This window comes from Lissotriton vulgaris, chromosome 11 (assembly GCF_964263255.1).
Source record: "Lissotriton vulgaris chromosome 11, aLisVul1.2, whole genome shotgun sequence".
Lineage (NCBI taxonomy): Eukaryota > Metazoa > Chordata > Amphibia > Caudata > Salamandridae > Lissotriton > Lissotriton vulgaris.
Genome location: NC_141699.1, coordinates 1,092,208,481 through 1,092,235,723, shown reverse-complemented (window position 1 = coordinate 1,092,235,723; position 27,243 = coordinate 1,092,208,481). Strand labels below are relative to the sequence as shown.

The 27,243-nt window shown below is 46.5% G+C and overlaps 1 long non-coding RNA gene across 2 annotated transcripts in view; it reads left to right on the top strand.

Annotated features, from left to right (window-relative positions):
* LOC147684203 (uncharacterized) overlaps positions 1 to 26,155 on the top strand; it is a 60,959-nt gene extending 34,804 nt beyond the window's left edge. For both annotated transcript variants that reach the window (XR_015301084.1, XR_015301083.1), the window contains one exon: positions 26,023 to 26,155. This is a non-coding gene — a long non-coding RNA (uncharacterized LOC147684203). The remainder of the gene's footprint in view (positions 1 to 26,022) is intronic.
* The last annotated feature ends 1,088 nt before the right edge of the window (positions 26,156 to 27,243 follow it).

Below are 27,243 nucleotides of genomic sequence, written 5' to 3'. Positions count from 1 at the left end.
TGTCAGATCAAGAGTTGTAAACATTTTTTGCATCACCCAACGTAGACATAATTTCATCTATATTTGGCGAAGGAAACTTATCTATGACTCCCTCCTTGTTAAGTGATCTAAGATCTACACACAGTCTGGGATCACCATTGGGTTTGTTCACGACAACAACTGGTGCCAACAACTCAGATGCTTCCACAGGAGTAATGATATCTTGTTTGAGTAATTTCTCTAATTCATGTTCAACCTTCTCTTGTAAAGCAATAAGAACTCTCCTAACTTTAGTCACAGATGGCACAGCTCAATTTTTTTTATTTAATACAATGTTTATAACCTTCGAAGCAACCTAAGTTATCTTTAAACAAAAGAGGAAATTCTGCTACAAAATCATTTAACTTGCTTTCCACACATTGAACTTGCACTTGAGGATCAGCATTTGGATTTAAAGTAAACCCCAACAAACCTTGATGTGGCCAGCCAAGAAACCCATCATCTTGTTTAGACACATACACTTTACCAACAATCAACTTCGCTTTCATTTCAATACAAGCATCAAAGTATCCCAACATACTAATAGGTTGCCCTCCATATCCACCTGGTTTCATATCCATTCTTTTTAAAGTAGTCTTTTTCAGAAACCATTTCTAGAAAGTTTCCTTAGAAATTATTGAGAGATGTGAACAAGAGTCGAATTTCATTTCAAGATCAATTTCCATCAATGTTTACTCTTCCTATGGGATGATCAGTAGATTTAATCTCACTGACCTGACAAATTATTTCTTTTATGTCCTTTTTCTGAAACTTTCCTTGTTTAGATCTACAAAACTTAATAAAATGTCCCTTCGTCCCACAACCATGACAAACAAAACTCAATGCAGGACACGTTTTCGAATTAGCTTTGTGACCTGATCTTCCACAACAAAAACACTCAAAAGTCAATCAATCAGAGCATTTGTAAAGCGCACTACTCACCAGCGAGGGTCTCAAGGCGCTGAGGGGGGGTGCTGCTACTGCTCGAATAGCCAGGTCTTGAGTAGCCTTCTGAAGGTTAGTAGGTCCTGGGTCTACTGTAGGAGGATAGGAAGGGTGTTCCAGGTTTTGGCGGCTAGGTGATAGAACGATCTGCCGTTGGTGGTCGCTCTTCGGATGTGGGGGAGGGTGGCAAGGGAGAGGTCGGCGGAGCAGAGCTGGTGGTTCGGGGTGTAGAAGGTGAGTCATCTGTTGAGGTATGCCGGTCCGGTGTTGTGGAGTGCCTTGTGTGCGTGGTTGAGGAGCTTGAAGGTGATCCTCTTGTTGACGGGAAGCTAGTGCAGGTCTCTCAGGTGGGGTGTGATGAGGCTGTGGCAAGGGATGTTGGGGATCAGGCGTGCAGAGGCGTTCTGTATGCGTTGTAGTTGTTTCAGGAGTTTGGCCGATGCTCCTGCATATAGAGCATTTCCGTAGTCCAGCCTGCTGCTGACAAGGGCCTAGGTGACCATTCTTCTGGTTTCAGTGGGGATCCACCTGTGGATCTTGCGAAGCATGCAAAGGGTGTTGAAGCAGGAGGACGAGATGGTGTTGACTTCCTTGGTCATGAACCCCAGGTTGCGTGAGTGGGCGATGGGTGTCGGTGCTGCTCCCAGTGCGGTCGGCCACCAAGAGTCATCTCAGGCCAAGAGCGTGGAGCAGAGGATGAGGACTTCTGTCTTGTCCGAGTTCAGCTTCAGACGCTGTTGTTCATCCACTCAGCGACAGCTTTCATTCCTTCGTGGAGGTTGGATTTGGCGGTGAGGGGGCCCTTGGTGAGGGGGAGAGGATCAGCTGGGTGTGTCGTCGGGGTAGGAAATGATGTTGAGGTTGTGCAGTTGGGTGATGTGAGTGAGCAGTGCCATGTAGACGTTGAACAATGTCGGGCTGAGGGATGATTCCTGGGGTACGCCGCAGATGATCTCGGTGGCTTCAGATCAGAAAGGGGGAGGCAGATGCTCTGGGTTCTGCCATTGAGGAAGGAGGTGGTCCATTCCAGAGCCTTGTCTCGGATCCCTGCGTGGTGGAGGCGTGTGCCCATGGTGTGGTGGCAGACAGTGTCGAAGGCGGCTGATAGGCTCAGGAGGATGATGGCCGTGTTTTCGCCATTGTCCAGCAAGGCCCTGATGTAGTCAGTGGCAGCGATGAGGGCGGTTTAGGTGCTGTGGTTGCTGCAGAACCCAGACTGGGACGGATCCAGGATTCTGTTCTCTTGGAGGTAGCGGGTGAGTTGCCGCTTGACGGTCTTCTCCATGACCTTCGCTGGGAACGGGAGCAGGGAGATGGGTTTGAAGTTCTTGAGGTCCTTTGGGTCAGCCTTGGGTTTTTGGAGTAAGGCGTTGATCTCGGCATTCTTCCAGCTCTCCGGGAAGGTCGCGGGTTCAAAGGAAATGTTGATGGCTTTGCGGAGATGGGGTGCGATGGTGGCGCTGGCTTTGTTGAAGATGTGGTGTGGGCATGGGTCTGACGGAGAGCCGGAGTGGATGGTGTTCATGATTTTGATGGTGTCATTGTTTATGTTGGTCCAGGTGAGCAGGGGATCGATGTGGGTGGGTGAGGTCAGAGGACTCGGTGGCTGTCGGGGCGGTCAGGTTGTTGAAGCTGTCATGGATGTCTGCGATCTTGCGGTGGAAGAAGGTGGCAAGGGCGTTGCACAGGTCTTGCAATGTTGGGATGTCGTTGGTGTTGGAGCTAGGGTTGGAGAGTTCCTTCACAATGTTGAAGAGCTCTTTGCTGTTGTGCGCATTGTTGTTTAGGCCGTCTTTGAAGGAGGCCCTTTTGGCGGATCTGATGAGGTGATGGTGTCTGCAGATGGCGTTCTTGTGGGCTGCATAGCTGTCCGGTGTCTGTTTGCGCTGCCATTTCTTTCTAGTTTCCGGCAGATTTGCTTGGAGGCCTGGAGGTCCGCGGTGAACCAGCTGGCTTTTTTGTTGGTGTGTCTCTTGGAGGGTTTCTTGAATAGGGCGAGAGAGTTGGCACAGTCGTCGATTCACTTTCTGAGGTTGCAGGCCGTGGTGTCAGCGTCAGTGGGGGATCTATTGAGTGTGGTGGTGGATTTCTGGACTGTGAAGTGAATGCAGCGGTTGTCGGTCCAGTGGAGTTCTGTGGTGTGGCTGAAGGAGACATGGGAGCTTGTGAAGAACATGGGGTCAAGCATGTGGCCGGCAGAGTGGGTGGGTTTGTGACGAGGTGTCTGAGTCCGAGGTTGGTGAGGTTATCGATCAGGGTGGTGGAGTTGGTGTCGTTGTTGTTGTCGAGGTGGAAGTTCAGGTCCCTGAGGAGGATGCAGTCTGTGGAGGCGAGGACGTGAGTACTGACAAAGTCAGCGATGGAGTCGCTGAACTGTGGCCGTGGTCCGGGGGATCTGTAGATGAGGTTTCCTCTGAGGGTGGTGTTGGGATCAGTGTGGATCTGTATGTTTGGCGGTGCTGAGGGTGTCGTTGGTGGTGGTCTAGAATCTGAGGGTGTTTCTGTGGACGTGGCGAATCCTCCTCCTGTTACGTTGATGCGGTCCCTGCGGGTGATCTTGTAGCCGTCAGGGATGGCTATGGCGATGTTGGGTGCCGAGGAGGGGTTCATACAGTTCTCTGTCAGGAAGGCGTCATCTTGGGAGGTGGAGTCGAGTATGTCCCAGAGTTCGATGGAGTGTTTGAGGGCGCAGCAAGTGTTCAGTAGAATGTATCTGAGGTGGGTGCTTCCTTCCTCGGTGGGCGGTTTGGTGGTTTGGAGGCTGGTGAAGCTGCAGCTCCGGCAGGAGAAGGGTCCTTGTGTGCGCTTAGGGGAGGCCAGAAAGCAGTTGTGTGATCGTCCGATGTTGAGTGCGTGGAGGGTGCTGGCCTCGTAGCGGTGGCGGGAAATGTGGCGTTTGAGGGGCCCAGGGGTTCTGGTGCTGGGTAGGGTCCAGGCGCAGATGGGCTTGACTTAGACATGCCAGCGGCAGGGCCGCTATAAGAAGGGGAGGTTGGAGGGAGGAGCAGCTGAGAGGTGGGAGCTGACAAATGGGCGAGTGGGGGGGCAGGGACACTGGGGACGCAGTGGCGGGAAAAACGGGTGAAGGGTACAGAGGCAAGAAAGGAGAGTAACAAAAATCGGGGAAGGGGAAATAAACAAGAAAACAAGAGAACCAATACAATACAATATCAGACAATACAGTACAAGGCAAAGCAATACAATACAATAAATACGATAAAAACACCTAAGGCCTACCACTGGTCACCAGGGAAGAGGCGCAGGTGGTAGCCTGTGGTTGGAGGAGGTCCTTGAACTTCCATCAGCAGCGGCAGCTGGGGCTCAGGACACGGGCACACAGGTGGTGCTGTGCGGTGTGGGGAGCGACCTGCCTGGAAGGGTCAAGGGTAGCTCCCTCACCGCGCAACGGTCGCCATAAGAAGGGGAGGCAATACAGTACAAGGCAAACCAATACAATACAATAAAGTGATCTTAGAAGAATCATCTTTCTCTATTCCTTTAACAATTACCTTTTTATTTTTTACCAGACATACGTTTTCCTGTACTTCTTCCACTACAGATGGAGTCCTACCCTTTTCACACTGTAGCTCATTAACACATTTACGCATGTGTTCAACCCTGTTTGCTATGGATATTACTTCCTCCAATGATGGTTCATCTTTAAGCCATACTTCTTCTCATGTTTTATCTTCCTTGCACTTCAATACAAATTGATCTTGTATTCTTTCCTCAATAGCTCCCCAAAACTTACAGCTTGCAGCTAACCTGTTAAAAAATCTTCTACAGATTCTTCTTTTCCTTTTTTCCATAATGGTACTGAGCGTAGGCAAATAATGTTTACCTAATTAAAGAATGCAAATCTCGTACTCATTTAATCCTCTTTGTTCCTCTATGGTAAGATCAGGTACATTCTCTAATACTTCCTGACCTTCACCACCTAGACAATGTAAAAGTAAAGAATGTTTTCTTTCAGCACTTAAATTTGGCCCACACATCTTTGCAGAATGTATGACGTTACAACGCATACATTTACAACGCATGCCTTTACAAAACAGTTTTTATATCGCAACATCCTTTGCAAAGCATACATTTACATCGTACACCCCTACAATTAATTTTTTTAAACTACACTTACAACGCATTCCATTACATCGCATTATACCTTTACAACACATACTATTACAATGCATACCATTACATTGCATTTAAGGTACGTGTTGGATAGTTCAGGGGTAAACATTACTATTCTAACTCCAGGGGGTGCAACAGTAGGGTAAGTGTTGGATAGTGCAAGGGTAAACATTACTATTCTAACTCCAGGAGGTGTAACAGTAGGGTAAGTGTTGGATAGTGTAGGGGTAAACATTACTATTCTAACTCCAGGGGGGTGTAACAGTAGGGTAAGTGTTGGATAGTGTAGGGGTAAACATTACTATTCTAACTCCAGGGGGTGTAACAGTAGGGTAAGTGTTGGATAGTGTAGGGTTGCTCTGCGTTGTAATGGTATGCATTGTAATGACATTTGATGTAATGCCTGCATTGTAGTGGCATGCGATGTAGTGTCATGCGTTGTAGTGACATGCAATGTAATGGATGCGTTCTAGTGACATGCATTGTAAATTATGTCAGTATGTAATTACTGCGTTGTAAATGTAGTGCGATGTAATGGTTGCATTGTAAGGGTTGTTTCCCACCCTTGCATAATGTGCACAAATCTTTTTCAACTTGTTCCATTTAAAAAATGGCTCTCCTGGATTTGGCAAGAAAAACGGCGAAGCAGTTTCATTTTGCATGACTAACTTTTTTTTTCTTTTTTTGAATTCAACAAAATAAGATGTGAATATATGATATTCTTTAAATTATGGTGAAATAAAATGAACCTTAAATTACTAATTCTCTTTTTTTTTATATATGATTACAAATGCTTTCAAAATACATATATCTCATATAAATATTTAAATTTTCTTTAAAATACTTCCTTGAGTCTCAAATACATATTATATTATTTTTTTCTCAAAAGAGAATATCTATTCTTAATTTCACTTCCTGATGTGCACATTACTAGTGGATCTCACGTGATACACAGTTATTCCTCACATACTTCCCTGTGAGCATATCACCGACTATATTCACATGAGACAACTTGAAAACTGCACGTAATGCTCTTCTTGATGTGCTCGTCACTAATTTCACTTGACACGCTCTGATTTTCTTCCTGGTGTGTGTGTCACTGATGATCCAACCGCTCCTCAAATATACTTCCTGGTGTGCACATCACCGTTAATGCCCACGTTTCAACTTCTAGACTGTCAGAGATGTACTTCCCAGTGTGCTTGTCACTGATGATCCTCACGTGACACGTTCCGATGTACTTACTGGTGTGCGCGTCACTGATGATCCACACGCAAGACCCTCCAACTCCTAATGGAGCTCTTCTGATCCTTCCATCTACTTAAAATCTTCCCTTTCTCAACGCTGCGTTCAACTCTTCCAAGGTACGATTTCAAATTTTCAATCTCCCACTCCCAAGCTCTTCTTCAAAAGAAGTTTCAATCAATCAATCAATCAATCATATCATTTGTAAAGTGCACTACTCACCTGTGAGGGTCTCAAGGCGCTGGGGTGGGGAATGCTGCTACTGCTCGAAAATCCAGGTCTTGAGGAGTTTTCTGAATGTCAGCAGGTCTTGGGTCTGCCGTAGGTGGATGGAGAGGGTGTTCCAGGTCTTGGCGGCGAGGTGGGAGAACGTTCTGCCGCCTGAGGTCACTCTTCGGAAGCGGGGGACTGTAGCGAGGGCGAGGTAGGCGGAGCTGAGCTGGCGGGTAGGGGTGTAGAAGCTGTGTCGTCTGTTGAGGTACGTTGGTCCGGTGTTGTGGAGTGCCTTGTGTGTGTGGGTGAGGAGCTTGAAGGTTATCCTCTTGTTGACCGGGAGCCAGTGCAGGTCTCTCAGGTGGGGTGTGATGTGGCTGCAGTGAGGGATGTCGAGGATCAGGCGTGCAGAAGCGTTCTGGATGCGTTGGAGCCGTCTCAGGAGTTTGGCCGAGGCTCCTGCGTAGAGGGCGTTTCCATAGTCCTACCTGCTGCTGACAAGGGCCTGGGTGACTGCTGTTCTTGTTTCCGTGGCGATCCACTTGTAGATCCTACGGAGCATGCAGGGGTGTTGAAACAGGAGGAGGAGACGGCGTTGACCTGTTTAGTCATGGAGAAGGTGGAGTCGAGGATGACCCCTAGGTTGTGAACGTGGTCGGTGGGTTTTGGAGCGGTTCCCAGTGCGGTCGGTCACCAGGAGTCGTCCAAGGCCGAAGGATTGGATCCGAGGATGAGGACCTCCATCTTGTTCGAGTTCAGCTTCAGTCGGCTGTTTCTCATCCATTCAGCAACGGCCTTCATTCCTTCGTGAAGGTTGGTTTTGGTGGTGTGGGGGTCCTTGGTGAGGGAGAGTATTAGCTGGGTGTCATCAGCGTAGGAGAGGATGTTGAGGTTGTGCCGACGGGCGACGTAGTCGAGCGGTGCCATGTAGATGTTAAACAGGGTTGGGCCGCAGATGATCTCGGTGGCTTCGAAGCGGAAGGGGGGAAGGCGAACGCTCTGTGTTCTGCCGGAGAGGAAGGAGGTGGTCCAGTCCAGGGCCTTCTCTTGGATACCAGCGTTGCGGAGGCATGTTCGTAGTGTGTGGTGACATACCATGTCGAAGGCGGCTGACAGGTCCAGGAGGATGAGGGCCGCCGTTTCACCGTTGTCCAGCAGGGACTTGATGTCATCAGTGGTGGCGATGAGGGCAGTCTCGGTGCTGTGGTTGCTGCGAAACCCGGACTGGGAAGGGTCCAGGATGTTGTTCTCCTTGAGGTAGCGGATCAGTTGTTTGTTGACGGTCTTCTCGATGACCTTTGCCAGGAACTGGAGCAGGGAGATGGGCCGGAAGTTCTTGAGTTCCTTGGGGTCTGCCTTTGGTTTCTTGAGTAAGGCGTTGATCTCGGCGTGCTTCCAGCAACCAGGGAAGGTTGCAGTCTCGAAGGAGGTGTTGATGACTTTCCGGAGATGGGGTGCGATGGATATGCTGGCTTTGTTGAAGATGTGGTGTGGGCATGGATCTGACGGAGAGCCGGAGTGGATGGTGTTCATGATCTTGATGGTGAAATTGTCATTGATGTTGGTCCAGTAGAGCAGGCGGTTGGTGCGGATGGTGGTCGTGGGGGCGGAGGTCTCAGTGGTTTTCGGGGCGGTCGTGGTGTTGAAACTGTCGTGGATGTCTGTGATCTTGCGGTGGAAGAAGGTGGCCAGCGAGTCGCACAGGTCTTGCGAGGGTGGGATGTCGTTGGTGTTGGAGCTGGGGTTGGAGAGTTCCTTCACGATGTTGAAGAGCTCTTTGCTGTTGCGCGCATTGTTGTCTAGGCGGTCTTTGAAGGAGGCTCTTTTGGCGGATCTGGTGAGGTGAGGGTGTCTGCGGGTGGCATTCTTGTGGGCGGCGTGGCTGTCCGGTGTTCGTTCACGGAGCCAGATCTTCTCCAGCTTTCGGCAGGTTTTCTTGGAGGCCCGGAGGCCTTCAGTGAACCAGCTGGCTTTCTTGTTGGTATGATTGTTGGAGGGTTTCTTGATCGGGGCGAGGGTGTTGGCACAGTCGTTGATCCACTGCGGGCGGCGGTGTCAGGGTCGGTATGGCCGGCGGGTGGGCTCTGGGCAAGGGTGGTGGTTAGCTGGTCTTCAGTGACTTTGCTCCAGCAGCGGTGAGGCATCTGTTGGGTGCGGTGGTGCGTGGTAGGTTTCTTGAAGGTGAAGTGGATGCAGCGGTGGTCGGTCCAGTGGAGTTCGGTGGTATGGTTGAAGGAGACGTGGGGGCTTGCAGAGAAGATGGTGTCAAGCGTGTGACCGGCGGAGTGGGTGGGTGTTGTGACGAGTTGTCTGAGTCCAAGGTTGGCTAGGTTGTCGATCAGGGTGGTGGAGTTAGTGTCGTCATTGTTCTCGAGGTGGAAGTTCAGGTCCCCGAGGAGGATGTAGTCCATGGAGGCAAGGGCGTGTGTGCTGACGAAGTCGGTGATGGAGTCGCTGAACTGTGGTCGGGGTCCGGGCAGTCTGTAGATGAGGGTTCCTCTGAGGGTGGTGTTGGGGTCGGTGTGAATCTGGAAGTGCAGGTGTTCGGCGGTGCTGAGGGTGTCGTCAGTGTTGGTCGAGACTCTGAGAGTGTTCCTGTGGACGATGGCGATTCCTCCTCCCGCTCTGTTGGTGCGGTCCTTGCGGGTGATCTTGTAGCCTTCCTGTGAAATTCACTTTAAATTTTCTGCGCACTCACACGTTTCACATATGGTGCTTTGGCACTTTCAAATAATCTTTTTTTTTTTAAATATCACACATCCAACTTTTCTTCAAAATGATCCTTTTCTTTATACATAAACTTATACATCCTCGCGCACTCATGCGCTCCACACCCAGAGACTAAGAACTTCTGCCAGTCTTAATTAACGCGCATATCAACGTTAGATCTAGCAACAATGCTTGTCTCGCGGTCCATAGCACTCACGCTCACCACGAACTCTACGCACCGAGCTGACCAAGTAACAGAGCTCGCGGCCAACCACCAGCCCCTCCTGCTCACCAGCAATCTATAATAAAATTAATTTTCTACAGTACCTTGCGGGTCTGATCTTCCCGGTTATCACAAGCAGTTATAAATGCTGTGCCCGACACTGTTAAAAGTCATATTTCCTTAAATACATCCTTTTGATAGTCTTTAGCTTGATGTTGAGGTGTCTCTTCCTTGTTCTGATCCCTTGCTCATCGCAAGTGAAAAGTTCTTCAAATAATATACAACACAAAATAGATTAGATATGAGGGTTTATTAATAACACCTCATCCATCAGCTACCAGGCAGCAACTGACAGATGACAACTTGCCTACATTCTATGTTCTAATGAAGTAATGTCATAAGAAATGAGTGAAGGAAGACCCCACACTTCCCACCACCTTCGCTGGTGTCTGCTGGCCTGCACGCCAATGAACAAACCCCTGTAATTGGGCTGCCAGATAATAAGACTCAAAGTCTGAGACTGCCGGGCCTATTACTTCTGTTGGATGCCACCCTCCTGCCTCACTAACCCCATGTGAACGCTATATTCATAGAGTCCAATTCATAGAATGTAGTTTCTGGGGCCCACACTGGAGCGTGATTAAGAAATATAAAAGACGGGGTAAGGCAATCATTTTAAGCAAGGCCACCTTCTCCATCACTCACAATGGGAGGGTCCTCCAGAAGGCCATATGAGATTTGAGGGATTTAATAGCCAAACCCACGTTCCATCCAATAAGTCGGCATGATGATGGTACATTTTTACCCTGAGATATGGTAGACACCGAGGCTTACACAACTGGGCATCGATTTCCTTAGGGGGTCATAATCCAGAGAAGCCGGGAACAATTTTCACTTTAGACAATTCACCTAAGTCCTGACAAAGACCCGGAGGTCTCAAGCAAGTTCCTGGCTGTGGATAAATCTCCTTGTGTGTTTTGTAAAAAAAAGCCAGAGGTTATACGCGCACAAAGCAATGCGGTGCCAGTCAGTTCCCACTCCTAATACCCAGTAGGCCTCCCCAGGTTGTGCGTAACCAGCCAATGATTCCATAGCGATGGTGAAAAGCAAGGGCTAAAGGGGGAACCCCTGCCTCGTCCCTTTCTCCACCACATAACTCTGGGAGCCTGGTTCATATAACGAATCTGTCTTCCAAGCCCATATGAGTCATGACCTTGTATAGGTATCCCTTTTGTAGACTATGAAAGGCCTTCTCAATATCAACAGCGAAAACTGCTGCATCCTCCAGACCATCAAGACCACCTTCCAGCAATGACAGCAGGTGTCTGATGTTGTGCGCTGTTTCGTGACTTGGTATAAACCCAGCTTGATCAGGGTGGATTCATTTGGGCATGAATTGGAGAAGTCTAGTTTCCAAAATTCTACTTAATTTAAAGTCTTATAATTATATATTCATGTTAAGCATTGATAGTGGCCTAAATGATTTGTTGCCATTGTGCTGCTTTCCTGGCGTTAAGCTGGAGCCATATGTTAACAAAGGAGAGAGTAAGGGATTTGTTCACATATGTGAAAGGATTATACTCCAAGTCCCCTGGACTTTTTCCCATTCAGAATCTTTCTCCTTAGATTCTTTTGGTGATACTCCTTTTTTTGTTACATTTAAACTGGAGCCACCAGAGCCTCCCTGGTGGTAGCTGGAAGGCGCTTACCAGCCAGAGCCGCTGTATGAAGCATGGTGAATATAGTTGTCAGTTCCTCTGAACGGGCTGGAAAAGACTCCACTGGGAAGCCATCCTTTTCCAGTGTTTTCTCCCTGGCTATGTGTTTGATCACATTCTTTATTTCCTGCTGGGTAATGTCCACTCTCAGCCAATCTCCTTCTTTCGCACTGAGTTCCGGTAATGGAACTGCTTCCAGGTATCCTCGTTTCGCATCAGGATTATACAGTATGGTACTACAATAGAGTTCTGCATAATAATGGCAGAAGATTGTGTTTATCTCCTCCTGGCCACAGATTGTGCCCAACTCCTCCACTCTTCCAAGATAGGTGATCAACGTTTGGCAGGATTGGTCAGCCACGTAGCAGAGCCCTAGAATCATCCTGTTCTGCCTGTTTGCGATCCATGTAGTTCCTAAAGTCAAAGTTCTGATGCCTGTCCACCTGAGAGGGCACCCCCTCCCTGGCCTCCAGGAGGGGTCTCTGTGGATCTCTCTGTTCAGGCCTCCAAGTCTCTAAGTCTCGGAGTACCCGCTTTACATCTGATATATCACTTAAGAGGGAATTTCTAATACCCATAGGCAAGCATTGACCTCTAAGTGTCAGCTTGAAGGCGTCCCACTCCCCCGAGGGTCAGAGGTCGAGCCACTATTTTCAACAAAATAGTTTACTACAGTGTCACGGATAGATTCCTGAAACACCTGGTCCTTCTGGGATTCAGACTTCAGTTATATGTAGGTTTGAGAGGGGTGGTATGTGCCCAGTTCAGATTTAGGAGGAGTGGATTATAATCAGAGATCAAAGGGGCAAAATATTCAATGTTCCACCAAAGCTGTATACATCAGAGGTGCACAGGAATGCATTTAAGTGGAGATGTAAGTTACGTAGTCCTTAAAAGAATGAGTAAACACAAGCATGTGGATGAGCTACTCTCCATGATTCTAGCAACCCCCCTTTTGTCCACCAACCCATGAATGCCCTGGCCACCCTATGTGTGTGTGAGTCTGGGAGCGGAGGATTGGCTCTATCCAAGAGAGGTTCTGCTATGCAGTTTTAGGGGCTGATGACGGATGGATTGCCTCCGCCGGGCTGTCTATTCTTCCCTTGACCTGGACTGATCACTATGCCATTTTATTCAACTATAATTTACCCCAATCCAATATTAATAATACGTCTAGCACTAAGACCTTTGGTAGATTATGGCATAAAATCGACCAGAGCATACTGGGAAACCAGTTAGTACAAAACCAACCAGATTTGGATTTGGAAGTAGAAGCCTCAGTTACAAACTATACAGAGTGGCTAGAGTCCAATTTTGCTATAGTAGCTCCTATCACAGTGATCAATAAACATAGAACGATCCCTTCCGCCCCCTGGTTCTCGGGGGCCCGACGATTAGATAAACTAGCCTGTAGAAGGCAAGAAAGAAAGTGGAGTAAAACCTATGAAGCGCCAGAAAAGGAGGTGTATAAAGGTATGCTGGCAGATTACAAAAAAATTGCAGAAAAAAGCCAATATTTAACGTTGCAAATTGAGAAAAGCTAGTAATACCAGTAAGGAACTCTTTAAGACGATAAAAAACTGAACCACAGTCCGCTATAAGAAGGGGAGGTTGGAGGGAGGAGCAGCTGAGAGGTGGGAGCTGACAAATGGGCGAGTGGGGGGGCAGGGACACTGGGGACGCAGTGGCGGGAAAAACGGGTGAAGGGTACAGAGGCAAGAAAGGAGAGTAACACAAATCGGGGAAGGGGAAATAAACAAGAAAACAAGAGAACCAATACAATACAATATCAGACAATACAGTACAAGGCAAAGCAATACAATACAATAAATACGATAAAAACACCTAAGGCCTACCACTGGTCACCAGGGAAGAGGTGCAGGTGGTAGCCTGTGGTTGGAGGAGGTCCTTGAACTTCCATCAGCAGCGGCAGCTGGGGCTCAGGACACGGGCACACAGGTGGTGCTGTGCGGTGTGGGGAGCGACCTGCCTGGAAGGGTCAAGGGTAGCTCCCTCACCGCGCAACGGTCGCCATAAGAAGGGGAGGCAATACAGTACAAGGCAAACCAATACAATACAATAAAGTGATCTTAGAAGAATCATCTTTCTCTATTCCTTTAACAATTACCTTTTTATTTTTTACCAGACATACGTTTTCCTGTACTTCTTCCACTACAGATGGAGTCCTACCCTTTTCACACTGTAGCTCATTAACACATTTACGCATGTGTTCAACCCTGTTTGCTATGGATATTACTTCCTCCAATGATGGTTCATCTTTAAGCCATACTTCTTCTCATGTTTTATCTTCCTTGCACTTCAATACAAATTGATCTTGTATTCTTTCCTCAATAGCTCCCCAAAACTTACAGCTTGCAGCTAACCTGTTAAAAAATCTTCTACAGATTCTTCTTTTCCTTTTTTCCATAATGGTACTGAGCGTAGGCAAATAATGTTTACCTAATTAAAGAATGCAAATCTCGTACTCATTTAATCCTCTTTGTTCCTCTATGGTAAGATCAGGTACATTCTCTAATACTTCCTGACCTTCACCACCTAGACAATGTAAAAGTAAAGAATGTTTTCTTTCAGCACTTAAATTTGGCCCACACATCTTTGCAGAATGTATGACGTTACAACGCATACATTTACAACGCATGCCTTTACAAAACAGTTTTTATATCGCAACATCCTTTGCAAAGCATACATTTACATCGTACACCCCTACAATTAATTTTTTTAAACTACACTTACAACGCATTCCATTACATCGCATTATACCTTTACAACGCATACTATTACAATGCATACCATTACATTGCATTTAAGGTACGTGTTGGATAGTTCAGGGGTAAACATTACTATTCTAACTCCAGGGGGTGCAACAGTAGGGTAAGTGTTGGATAGTGCAAGGGTAAACATTACTATTCTAACTCCAGGAGGTGTAACAGTAGGGTAAGTGTTGGATAGTGTAGGGGTAAACATTACTATTCTAACTCCAGGGGGGTGTAACAGTAGGGTAAGTGTTGGATAGTGTAGGGGTAAACATTACTATTCTAACTCCAGGGGGTGTAACAGTAGGGTAAGTGTTGGATAGTGTAGGGTTGCTCTGCGTTGTAATGGTATGCATTGTAATGACATTTGATGTAATGCCTGCATTGTAGTGGCATGCGATGTAGTGTCATGCGTTGTAGTGACATGCAATGTAATGGATGCGTTCTAGTGACATGCATTGTAAATGATGTCAGTATGTAATTACTGCGTTGTAAATGTAGTGCGATGTAATGGTTGCATTGTAAGGGTTGTTTCCCACCCTTGCATAATGTGCACAAATCTTTTTCAACTTGTTCCATTTAAAAAATGGCTCTCCTGGATTTGGCAAGAAAAACGGCGAAGCAGTTTCATTTTGCATGACTAACTTTTTTTTTCTTTTTTTGAATTCAACAAAATAAGATGTGAATATATGATATTCTTTAAATTATGGTGAAATAAAATGAACCTTAAATTACTAATTCTCTTTTTTTTTTATATATGATTACAAATGCTTTCAAAATACATATATCTCATATAAATATTTAAATTTTCTTTAAAATACTTCCTTGAGTCTCAAATACATATTATATTATTTTTTTCTCAAAAGAGAATATCTATTCTTAATTTCACTTCCTGATGTGCACATTACTAGTGGATCTCACGTGATACACAGTTATTCCTCACATACTTCCCTGTGAGCATATCACCGACTATATTCACATGAGACAACTTGAAAACTGCACGTAATGCTCTTCTTGATGTGCTCGTCACTAATTTCACTTGACACGCTCTGATTTTCTTCCTGGTGTGTGTGTCACTGATGATCCAACCGCTCCTCAAATATACTTCCTGGTGTGCACATCACCGTTAATGCCCACGTTTCAACTTCTAGACTGTCAGAGATGTACTTCCCAGTGTGCTTGTCACTGATGATCCTCACGTGACACGTTCCGATGTACTTACTGGTGTGCGCGTCACTGATGATCCACACGCAAGACCCTCCAACTCCTAATGGAGCTCTTCTGATCCTTCCATCTACTTAAAATCTTCCCTTTCTCAACGCTGCGTTCAACTCTTCCAAGGTACGATTTCAAATTTTCAATCTCCCACTCCCAAGCTCTTCTTCAAAAGAAGTTTCAATCAATCAATCAATCAATCATATCATTTGTAAAGTGCACTACTCACCTGTGAGGGTCTCAAGGCGCTGGGGTGGGGAATGCTGCTACTGCTCGAAAATCCAGGTCTTGAGGAGTTTTCTGAATGTCAGCAGGTCTTGGGTCTGCCGTAGGTGGATGGAGAGGGTGTTCCAGGTCTTGGCGGCGAGGTGGGAGAACGTTCTGCCGCCTGAGGTCACTCTTCGGAAGCGGGGGACTGTAGCGAGGGCGAGGTAGGCGGAGCTGAGCTGGCGGGTAGGGGTGTAGAAGCTGTGTCGTCTGTTGAGGTACGTTGGTCCGGTGTTGTGGAGTGCCTTGTGTGTGTGGGTGAGGAGCTTGAAGGTTATCCTCTTGTTGACCGGGAGCCAGTGCAGGTCTCTCAGGTGGGGTGTGATGTGGCTGCAGTGAGGGATGTCGAGGATCAGGCGTGCAGAGGCGTTCTGGATGCGTTGGAGCCGTCTCAGGAGTTTGGCCGAGGCTCCTGCGTAGAGGGCGTTTCCATAGTCCTACCTGCTGCTGACAAGGGCCTGGGTGACTGCTGTTCTTGTTTCAGTGGCGATCCACTTGTAGATCCTACGGAGCATGCAGGGGTGTTGAAACAGGAGGAGGAGACGGCGTTGACCTGTTTAGTCATGGAGAAGGTGGAGTCGAGGATGACCCCTAGGTTGTGAACGTGGTCGGTGGGTTTTGCAGCGGTTCCCAGTGCGGTCGGTCACCAGGAGTCGTCCAAGGCCGAAGGATTGGATCCGAGGATGAGGACCTCCATCTTGTTCGAGTTCAGCTTCAGTCGGCTGTTTCTCATCCATTCAGCAACGGCCTTCATTCCTTCGTGAAGGTTGGTTTTGGTGGTGTGGGGGTCCTTGGTGAGGGAGAGTATTAGCTGGGTGTCATCAGCGTAGGAGAGGATGTTGAGGTTGTGCCGACGGGCGACGTAGTCGAGCGGTGCCATGTAGATGTTAAACAGGGTTGGGCCGCAGATGATCTCGGTGGCTTCGAAGCGGAAGGGGGGAAGGCGAACGCTCTGTGTTCTGCCGGAGAGGAAGGAGGTGGTCCAGTCCAGGGCCTTCTCTTGGATACCAGCGTTGCGGAGGCGTGTTCGTAGTGTGTGGTGACATACCATGTCGAAGGCGGCTGACAGGTCCAGGAGGATGAGGGCCGCCGTTTCACCGTTGTCCAGCAGGGACTTGATGTCATCAGTGGTGGCGATGAGGGCAGTCTCGGTGCTGTGGTTGCTGCGAAACCCGGACTGGGAAGGGTCCAGGATGTTGTTCTCCTTGAGGTAGCGGATCAGTTGTTTGTTGACGGTCTTCTCGATGACCTTTGCCAGGAACTGGAGCAGGGAGATGGGCCGGAAGTTCTTGAGTTCCTTGGGGTCTGCCTTTGGTTTCTTGAGTAAGGCGTTGATCTCGGCGTGCTTCCAGCAACCAGGGAAGGTTGCAGTCTCGAAGGAGGTGTTGATGACTTTCCGGAGATGGGGTGCGATGGATATGCTGGCTTTGTTGAAGATGTGGTGTGGGCATGGATCTGACGGAGAGCCGGAGTGGATGGTGTTCATGATCTTGATGGTGAAATTGTCATTGATGTTGGTCCAGTAGAGCAGGCGGTTGGTGCGGATGGTGGTCGTGGGGGCGGAGGTCTCAGTGGTTTTCGGGGCGGTCGTGGCGTTGAAACTGTCGTGGATGTCTGTGATCTTGCGGTGGAAGAAGGTGGCCAGCGAGTCGCACAGGTCTTGCGAGGGTGGGATGTCGTTGGTGTTGGAGCTGGGGTTGGAGAGTTCCTTCACGATGTTGAAGAGCTCTTTGCTGTTGCGCGCATTGTTGTCTAGGCGGTCTTTGAAGGAGGCTCTTTTGGCGGATCTGGTGAGGTGAGGGTGTCTGCGGGTGGCATTCTTGTGGGCGGCGTGGCTGTCCGGTGTTCGTTCACGGAGCCAGATCTTCTCCAGCTTTCGGCAGGTTTTCTTGGAGGCCCGGAGGCCTTCAGTGAACCAGCTGGCTTTCTTGTTGGTATGATTGTTGGAGGGTTTCTTGATCGGGGCGAGGGTGTTGGCACAGTCGTTGATCCACTGCGGGCGGCGGTGTCAGGGTCGGTATGGCCGGCGGGTGGGCTCTGGGCAAGGGTGGTGGTTAGCTGGTCTTCAGTGACTTTGCTCCAGCAGCGGTGAGGCATCTGTTGGGTGCGGTGGTGCGTGGTAGGTTTCTTGAAGGTGAAGTGGATGCAGCGGTGGTCGGTCCAGTGGAGTTCGGTGGTATGGTTGAAGGAGACGTGGGGGCTTGCAGAGAAGATGGTGTCAAGCGTGTGACCGGCGGAGTGGGTGGGTGTTGTGACGAGTTGTCTGAGTCCAAGGTTGGCTAGGTTGTCGATCAGGGTGGTGGAGTTAGTGTCGTCATTGTTCTCGAGGTGGAAGTTCAGGTCCCCGAGGAGGATGTAGTCCATGGAGGCAAGGGCGTGTGTGCTGACGAAGTCGGTGATGGAGTCGCTGAACTGTGGTCGGGGTCTGGGCAGTCTGTAGATGAGGGTTCCTCTGAGGGTGGTGTTGGGGTCGGTGTGAATCTGGAAGTGCAGGTGTTCGGCGGTGCTGAGGGTGTCGTCAGTGTTGGTCGAGACTCTGAGAGTGTTCCTGTGGACGATGGCGATTCCTCCTCCCGCTCTGTTGGTGCGGTCCTTGCGGGTGATCTTGTAGCCTTCCTGTGAAATTCACTTTAAATTTTCTGCGCACTCACACGTTTCACATATGGTGCTTTGACACTTTCAAATAATCTTTTTTTTTTTAAATATCACACATCCAACTTTTCTTCAAAATGATCCTTTTCTTTATACATAAACTTATACATCCTCGCGCACTCATGCGCTCCACACCCAGAGACTAAGAACTTCTGCCAGTCTTAATTAACGCGCATATCAACGTTAGATCTAGCAACAATGCTTGTCTCGCGGTCCATAGCACTCACGCTCACCACGAACTCTACGCACCGAGCTGACCAAGTAACAGAGCTCGCGGCCAACCACCAGCCCCTCCTGCTCACCAGCAATCTATAATAAAATTAATTTTCTACAGTACCTTGCGGGTCTGATCTTCCCGGTTATCACAAGCAGTTATAAATTCTGTGCCCGACACTGTTAAAAGTCATATTTCCTTAAATACATCCTTTTGATAGTCTTTAGCTTGATGTTGAGGTGTCTCTTCCTTGTTCTGATCCCTTGCTCATCGCAAGTGAAAAGTTCTTCAAATAATATACAACACAAAATAGATTAGATATGAGGGTTTATTAATAACACCTCATCCATCAGCTACCAGGCAGCAACTGACAGATGACAACTTGCCTACATTCTATGTTCTAATGAAGTAATGTCATAAGAAATGAGTGAAGGAAGACCCCACACTTCCCACCACCTTCGCTGGTGTCTGCTGGCCTGCACGCCAATGAACAAACCCCTGTAATTGGGCTGCCAGATAATAAGACTCAAAGTCTGAGACTGCCGGGCCTATTACTTCTGTTGGATGCCACCCTCCTGCCTCACTAACCCCATGTGAACGCTATATTCATAGAGTCCAATTCATAGAATGTAGTTTCTGGGGCCCACACTGGAGCGTGATTAAGAAATATAAAAGACGGGGTAAGGCAATCATTTTAAGCAAGGCCACCTTCTCCATCACTCACAATGGGAGGGTCCTCCAGAAGGCCATATGAGATTTGAGGGATTTAATAGCCAAACCCACGTTCCATCCAATAAGTCGGCATGATGATGGTACATTTTTACCCTGAGATATGGTAGACACCGAGGCTTACACAACTGGGCATCGATTTCCTTAGGGGGTCATAATCCAGAGAAGCCGGGAACAATTTTCACTTTAGACAATTCACCTAAGTCCTGACAAAGACCCGGAGGTCTCAAGCAAGTTCCTGGCTGTGGATAAATCTCCTTGTGTGTTTTGTAAAAAAAGCCAGAGGTTATACGCGCACAAAGCAATGCGGTGCCAGTCAGTTCCCACTCCTAATACCCAGTAGGCCTCCCCAGGTTGTGCGTAACCAGCCAATGATTCCATAGCGATGGTGAAAAGCAAGGGCTAAAGGGGGAACCCCTGCCTCGTCCCTTTCTCCACCACATAACTCTGGGAGCCTGGTTCATATAACGAATCTGTCTTCCAAGCCCATATGAGTCATGACCTTGTATAGGTATCCCTTTTGTAGACTATGAAAGGCCTTCTCAATATCAACAGCGAAAACTGCTGCATCCTCCAGACCATCAAGACCACCTTCCAGCAATGACAGCAGGTGTCTGATGTTGTGCGCTGTTTCGTGACTTGGTATAAACCCAGCTTGATCAGGGTGGATTCATTTGGGCATGAATTGGAGAAGTCTAGTTTCCAAAATTCTACTTAATTTAAAGTCTTATAATTATATATTCATGTTAAGCATTGATAGTGGCCTAAATGATTTGTTGCCATTGTGCTGCTTTCCTGGCGTTAAGCTGGAGCCATATGTTAACAAAGGAGAGAGTAAGGGATTTGTTCACATATGTGAAAGGATTATACTCCAAGTCCCCTGGACTTTTTCCCATTCAGAATCTTTCTCCTTAGATTCTTTTGGTGATACTCCTTTTTTTGTTACATTTAAACTGGAGCCACCAGAGCCTCCCTGGTGGTAGCTGGAAGGCGCTTACCAGCCAGAGCCGCTGTATGAAGCATGGTGAATATAGTTGTCAGTTCCTCTGAACGGGCTGGAAAAGACTCCACTGGGAAGCCATCCTTTTCCAGTGTTTTCTCCCTGGCTATGTGTTTGATCACATTCTTTATTTCCTGCTGGGTAATGTCCACTCTCAGCCAATCTCCTTCTTTCGCACTGAGTTCCGGTAATGGAACTGCTTCCAGGTATCCTCGTTTCGCATCAGGATTATACAGTATGGTACTACAATAGAGTTCTGCATAATAATGGCAGAAGATTGTGTTTATCTCCTCCTGGCCACAGATTGTGCCCAACTCCTCCACTCTTCCAAGATAGGTGATCAACGTTTGGCAGGATTGGTCAGCCACGTAGCAGAGCCCTAGAATCATCCTGTTCTGCCTGTTTGCGATCCATGTAGTTCCTAAAGTCAAAGTTCTGATGCCTGTCCACCTGAGAGGGCACCCCCTCCCTGGCCTCCAGGAGGGGTCTCTGTGGATCTCTCTGTTCAGGCCTCCAAGTCTCTAAGTCTCGGAGTACCCGCTTTACATCTGATATATCACTTAAGAGGGAATTTCTAATACCCATAGGCAAGCATTGACCTCTAAGTGTCAGCTTGAAGGCGTCCCACTCCCCCGAGGGTCAGAGGTCGAGCCACTATTTTCAACAAAATAGTTTACTACAGTGTCACGGATAGATTCCTGAAACACCTGGTCCTTCTGGGATTCAGACTTCAGTTATATGTAGGTTTGAGAGGGGTGGTATGTGCCCAGTTCAGATTTAGGAGGAGTGGATTATAATCAGAGATCAAAGGGGCAAAATATTCAATGTTCCACCAAAGCTGTATACATCAGAGGTGCACAGGAATGCATTTAAGTGGAGATGTAAGTTACGTAGTCCTTAAAAGAATGAGTAAACACAAGCATGTGGATGAGCTACTCTCCATGATTCTAGCAACCCCCCTTTTGTCCACCAACCCATGAATGCCCTGGCCACCCTATGTGTGTGTGAGTCTGGGAGCGGAGGATTGGCTCTATCCAAGAGAGGTTCTGCTATGCAGTTTTAGGGGCTGATGACGGATGGATTGCCTCCGCCGGGCTGTCTATTCTTCCCTTGACCTGGACTGATCACTATGCCATTTTATTCAACTATAATTTACCCCAATCCAATATTAATAATACGTCTAGCACTAAGACCTTTGGTAGATTATGGCATAAAATCGACCAGAGCATACTGGGAAACCAGTTAGTACAAAACCAACCAGATTTGGATTTGGAAGTAGAAGCCTCAGTTACAAACTATACAGAGTGGCTAGAGTCCAATTTTGCTATAGTAGCTCCTATCACAGTGATCAATAAACATAGAACGATCCCTTCGGCCCCCTGGTTCTCGGGGGCCCGACGATTAGATAAACTAGCCTGTAGAAGGCAAGAAAGAAAGTGGAGTAAAACCTATGAAGCGCCAGAAAAGGAGGTGTATAAAGGTATGCTGGCAGATTACAAAAAAAGCTAATTGCAGAAAAAAGCCAATATTTAACGTTGCAAATTGAGAAAAGCTAGTAATACCAGTAAGGAACTCTTTAAGACGATAAAAAACTGAACCACAGTCCCTAATGATGAAACCCCCAATACTTGTCAAACTTTTTGCAACACTCTTGCCTACTCTTTTAAATCTAAGGTGAACCAAACATATGACCTATTTGCCAACCACAAGCTAAATACTAATGGGTCAGAACAAGGAGGTATAGGCAAAGTGTCATTTCTTAATTTCTCCCCTGTCTCTTCAGTCCGAACAGCTACACTCCTTTCAATAACCAAACCAGGATCCCCAGATGATCCTTGCCCTCCCTGGATCCTTCAAAGCATTAGTCATATTATTAGCCCATTGCTAACAAACATGTTTAATCTGATGCTATTACAAGGGCATTTTCTGTACCAGTGGAAATAGGCCTGTATACTGCCCCGCCTTAAAAATCAAATTTGGACATAACTGATTCAGCAAATCACCGCCCTATCGCAAAGCTTCTACTTCCCGCTAAAATCATTGAGAAACTGTGAAATACTGAACTCTCTATTTTCATTACAGAGAACAACATCTTAGACCAGAGTCAGTTTAGTTTCAGAATGGGTCATAGTACCGAGACAGCTGTAATAAAAAAACTACAAAGGAAACCCGTAAGGCAATAGATGGTGGAGGGTCGGCAGCCCTCATTCTTCTCGACCTGTCCGCGGCATTTGATACCGTGGACCATATTCTTCTGGCCGAACGCCTAAAAACCATAGGGATAGGAGGAAAAGCCCTTTACCTTCTGACTTCATTCCTCTCTGATACAACTCAATCGGTGCACCTGGGCAACTTTAAGTCAGCACCCTTTACTCTGCATTGCGGGGTGCTGCAGGGATCCTCACTAAGCCCAAACTTTTTTTTAATATTTATCTCTCAGAATTGGCTCCCCTGATAAGAAGTTTTAATTTAATGCCCACTTCTTATGCTGACGACACCCAGTTGGTTATCGCAGCAGTCAACAAGGATATTGATTATTTGACAAAACTTCATGACTGTATGATCACCCTGAAGAACTCGATGGGCAGGCATTGCTTGAATCTGAACTCAAACAAAACTGAGGTGGTGTTGTTCAGTAACCTCTCACCTCAGTGATCACCAGTTTGGTGGCCAGACACCCTTGGCCCTCCTCCCACACCAGTAGCCAAGGCAAAGAATCTGGGGGTTATTATAGATGAAAAACTCAATCTTATGTCTGAAGTTTCCAAGATAGTGTCCTCTTCCTTTCTTACTATTTGAATTTTACGCAAGATACTAACTTTTATCCCCTTATATACCAGAAACACTGTACTGACCTCCCTGGTGTTATCCAAACTGGACTATTGTAATGAGTTGTGTGTTAATTTGCAATCCAATTTACTCAGAAGGTTGCAGGTGGTACAAACTTCTGCGGCTAAGCTTTTCCTGGATGTTCCCAAATACTAGTCTATCAGAGCAGGGATTCAGGAATTACATTGGCTACCAGTTGATCAGCGAGTCAAATTCAAAACTCTTTGTATTGCACATAAGGCCTTGCACAGAGAAGGACCATCATTTCTTTGGGACCTTTTTAGTTGGTATTCTCCAAATAGACTGCTTCGTTCTGCCAATACACACCTGAGACCCACCCCCAGAGTTAAAAGGACAAATTGGGGGAAGCAGTTCCAGTTTCAATACAATAAAGAATGGAACTCCCTTCCGCTCTCCCTTAGGAAGACTTCCTTCCTACTTGAGTTCAGGAAACTGCTCAATACATGGCTTTTTAGAAATTAGCATTGCCTGACACAGTATGGTAGACCGTGAGCGCCTAGACACCTGAGGGTAATAGTGCGCACTATAAATTGTAATAACATAATATAACATAAAATGATATTGAAAAGGTACCCCCGGCCCAACCTACATCTTCCCTAGAATATGCAAAATATATCAAGTAGTATACTTGGCCTCGCCAATGCCTCTTCACGGCATCCCCTTGCTTAGCCGGCAAGTGAATTTGTTGAAGCAGTGCTATCTGAACAACACATCTATGTAAATAGGAGAACAACACATCTATGCAAATAGGAGAACACTTTGTAATGTTTAGACATAGTATGCATCCCTCTGACATTCCAGGAAATACTTTTATTCATTCATTTTTTACATTTCGACATCAGGTAAGGGCAGTAGTTCCCGTAACCCACAAGATAGTAAGTCTGAAGCGTAAGATTGTAGTGGGTGTACTTTGCAATTTTTTGTTCTTTCCTCATTTTTTGCATTCTTTCCCTCTGTATTTCTTTGTCAAGGACAAGAGGCTGGCAGCCAGTGGCACAACAAATGGCTTTTTCAGGTCTCTATTAGCTAGGATCTTTTGATTTTATTAAAATTATGTGTAGGACTTCAGTCAGAAAATCTTTATTAGGCTGTAACCAGCCATAAACATCTGACTAATGTGTGTGACTTATATAAGGGGTTTTAAGCCACACTTCATCCATTTGTCTGTGGTTGTGTCATTCACATTTTTCTCCAACCCACTTGCATCAAGCATGCATCAATGGTCAAAGTGTCACCTAGCTTCAGGGCTCGACTTCACTATGCGTTATCGCGAGCTCCCCTTTTACAAGAAGCACACCCACCCACCCTTCAGTGCTAGGGAGTACTATTGTAATACATGTTTTTTAGCACCCAAAAATGCTTCCCTTTATGCAATGTTGTTTCTAGATTGACAAATGCCTGACAGCTTTTTAACTATTAAGTTTTGCAAAAGCCAGGACGAGAAAAAAACAAGAATTGCCAAAATGCTGGTGGACGAGGCCCATTTTGGCTTTGCCAGTGCGTGTTTGTAATGCACTCGCATGAGCCCATTTAATCCTATTCACATCATCTGCCAAAGTAAACTGAGCTACTGTACTGGAACAAAAGACTTCTATTCTTGATAGTGCCTTTCTCAGTACAGATATTTGCATTTCATGTAGATAAAAATGGTTAAAGATACAGGGCTATGCATGACTACTCAGCTCCTCAACAAATCTGCTTACCAGAGTGGGATTGATGCTGTGCAATTCCATCCTGCAGCTGTCCCATGTGAAGGTGGCCGGTGCAGGGTACATAATGCATAATGATGGGGCTTGATCTTTGGATGATATGCAGTTTCTTTAGTGAGCTTAAAGTTGGTTTATGTGAATGCAAGATCACACATCCCACACGGTTCATGATACCAGTATGATGTGTCTATCCAAGTAGGACACCGGTATAGAGGGTGCTGATGTGGACGGGGTCTGACTAGTGGGGGTAAGGGGAAGGGAGGTGGCAGCACATTAGTCTGACTAGAGGTCCATTGATATGTGGTTTTATTTGTGGACCCAGCATATGAAGCTTGTGAGTGTGTGTTTGTGTATGGACTTTAAGTATGGAAAACCTATACTTATCTATATATAGTTCTCTTCAAAGTATTTCTGTAGTGTTTGTATACCGTCCAGGATTTTTTCATATTGTTATTTTTTCCATAATATTCATGAAACATACTATTTTTAACTATGACTGTTGCTGTACAGTGCATTGCATTGCATTTCAACCAGCATTATTAACAAAATTGTACACATACGCTGGCGTGAAATAGCCTCATACAATTTAATTGTAATAACTTAGAACCTGATTACAATGGCGGATAGACTTCAGTCCGTCTGCCATCGTTTCGCATTTGGGACTGACCGCCTACAAGACGGCGGTCCTACAGGGCTAATTATGATGCGACACCCCACACATATCTCTGCACTACGAGGCACACACCATGCAGTGCCTGCCACATAGTGCAGGGATTTGTAGGGTGGCACCATAGGTGCCTCCCAGTTCCTGTGTCTGTGGGCCAGGGGTAAGGGGCCCGCTACAGACCCCCAATGCCCTTTTCCGCATCCTTTTCATGGCAGGTTCACCTCCATGAAAGGGCCAGCGGAAAGGAACATCGTAATACCTACAGAGATGCCTGGTAGGCACGGCAACCATTGTAGGCAGCACTTGCCTCCGATGGACTGGCGTACTCCTTGAGCCCATCGGATCCGTGGCGGTGAGTCTTTCCGACCACCACACAGCCGGCCGCCATCCAAATGTGCCGGGCGGTGAAGTTGTTGAAAATGGCGGGGAGACCATTGTAATCAGGCCCCTGGTTTTAAGTAGCTGCTCATACCACAATTGTTTTGTATTTACTAAGCACTATAAATAAAAGACTACTAGTATCCAATGAACTCTATTTAACAAGTTTGGATGGATGAAAATCAATGTTAGTACTGCTAAGATTAAATCTTAGCACCTTCGGGTGACAGCGGATGTCAACCTTGAGGGATTATTTCACTGTCATCTTGCTGCGAATTGGGTAAAGTGTTGCATGATTTTAGTGTTCACTATGAAAATCAGCCTGTTGCTAATATTGCTAGTTATTTTTTTATTTGTTTTCACAGCCAAAATTAGCCAGACCACAGATGCAGTCTGAAAGCGTATCCACTGACTTGGGGAAATCAGACCAGTGAAGGAGCCTGCTACACATATCTCCTATGATGCTTTAGCTGGTTCTGAGAGTTGAGAAGCAAGCATATACTGCAACTTTCAAGAGAGATGTCTCTACTTGCTGATATAATCTCACAAACAAACAAACCACCAAACCATTCTATTAAAAAGGGTCACCACAAATAGACTCTGCATTGGACAGATCACTGTTGGAATGATCATGAGCTAACAGCGATACAAACTTTCACAAACCGGACCCATATTACAGACAACATAAAGTTATTCCACATTTACTTTAAACCATCAATTCCAATATTTTGCGATATTCTTAATGCCTATAGTTCTTTTCTGTGTTACATTATACCAAAGATAGCATTGCTGAAACTATGATTTTTAAAATATTTGTAGCAATAACCAAGGCTGCGATTTTTGGCATGGGTTGCGCCCAGACCAGAGTCCAGCTCCTAGGAGATTCTTGACTCTTGCACACAGGTTACATTTTCTCCTAGCAATGTGATATGAAACTCTTGATAATAAAGTACATGTGCAGCGGAAAGGCTGAATAGTGAGTTTAGCTTCAGGTTGTATGATGAAATGCAGAGCAAAAAATTGAATACTCTGAAAGACAAATTTCTGGTTGAACGATCCTGAGCATGGCATTTGGAATCAAAGCCACTAGGCCTGCTGGTATTTTATTAAGGTGAAATGTTGTCTTCATGGATTAGAAATACTGCACCTGATTCAATGGCATTTTTAATTAGAGGGTGGGTTGTCCCATAAAAGTTCTGTTCAATGTTCATGTTGATCATGGTGCATCAGTCACTCCCATGACTCTCATCCTTGCTGCCAATTAATTTGGGGGTGTTTATCTGATGTCATATCACACTGTTACATGTCTGTTATGCTGCCAGGCTAGTGCCTACATCATTGGGCCAAACTCAGTGCGCTACTACAGGGAGAAGTGACACAATGTGGGAAAAGACATTCCTTACTGTGCACTGGAGTTATTGCAGTGTTACTTACTCTGGGATAGAGTCATGAATGTGCTTACATCTAGTTGAATATAGTAAATTAGAGATGATATATTTTTATATCAGTCTTTAGGTAATTATTTAGAATCATTGTATTTTTTTGTATCTATGTACAATTGAAGAATGTTAATGTATCATGTTTTA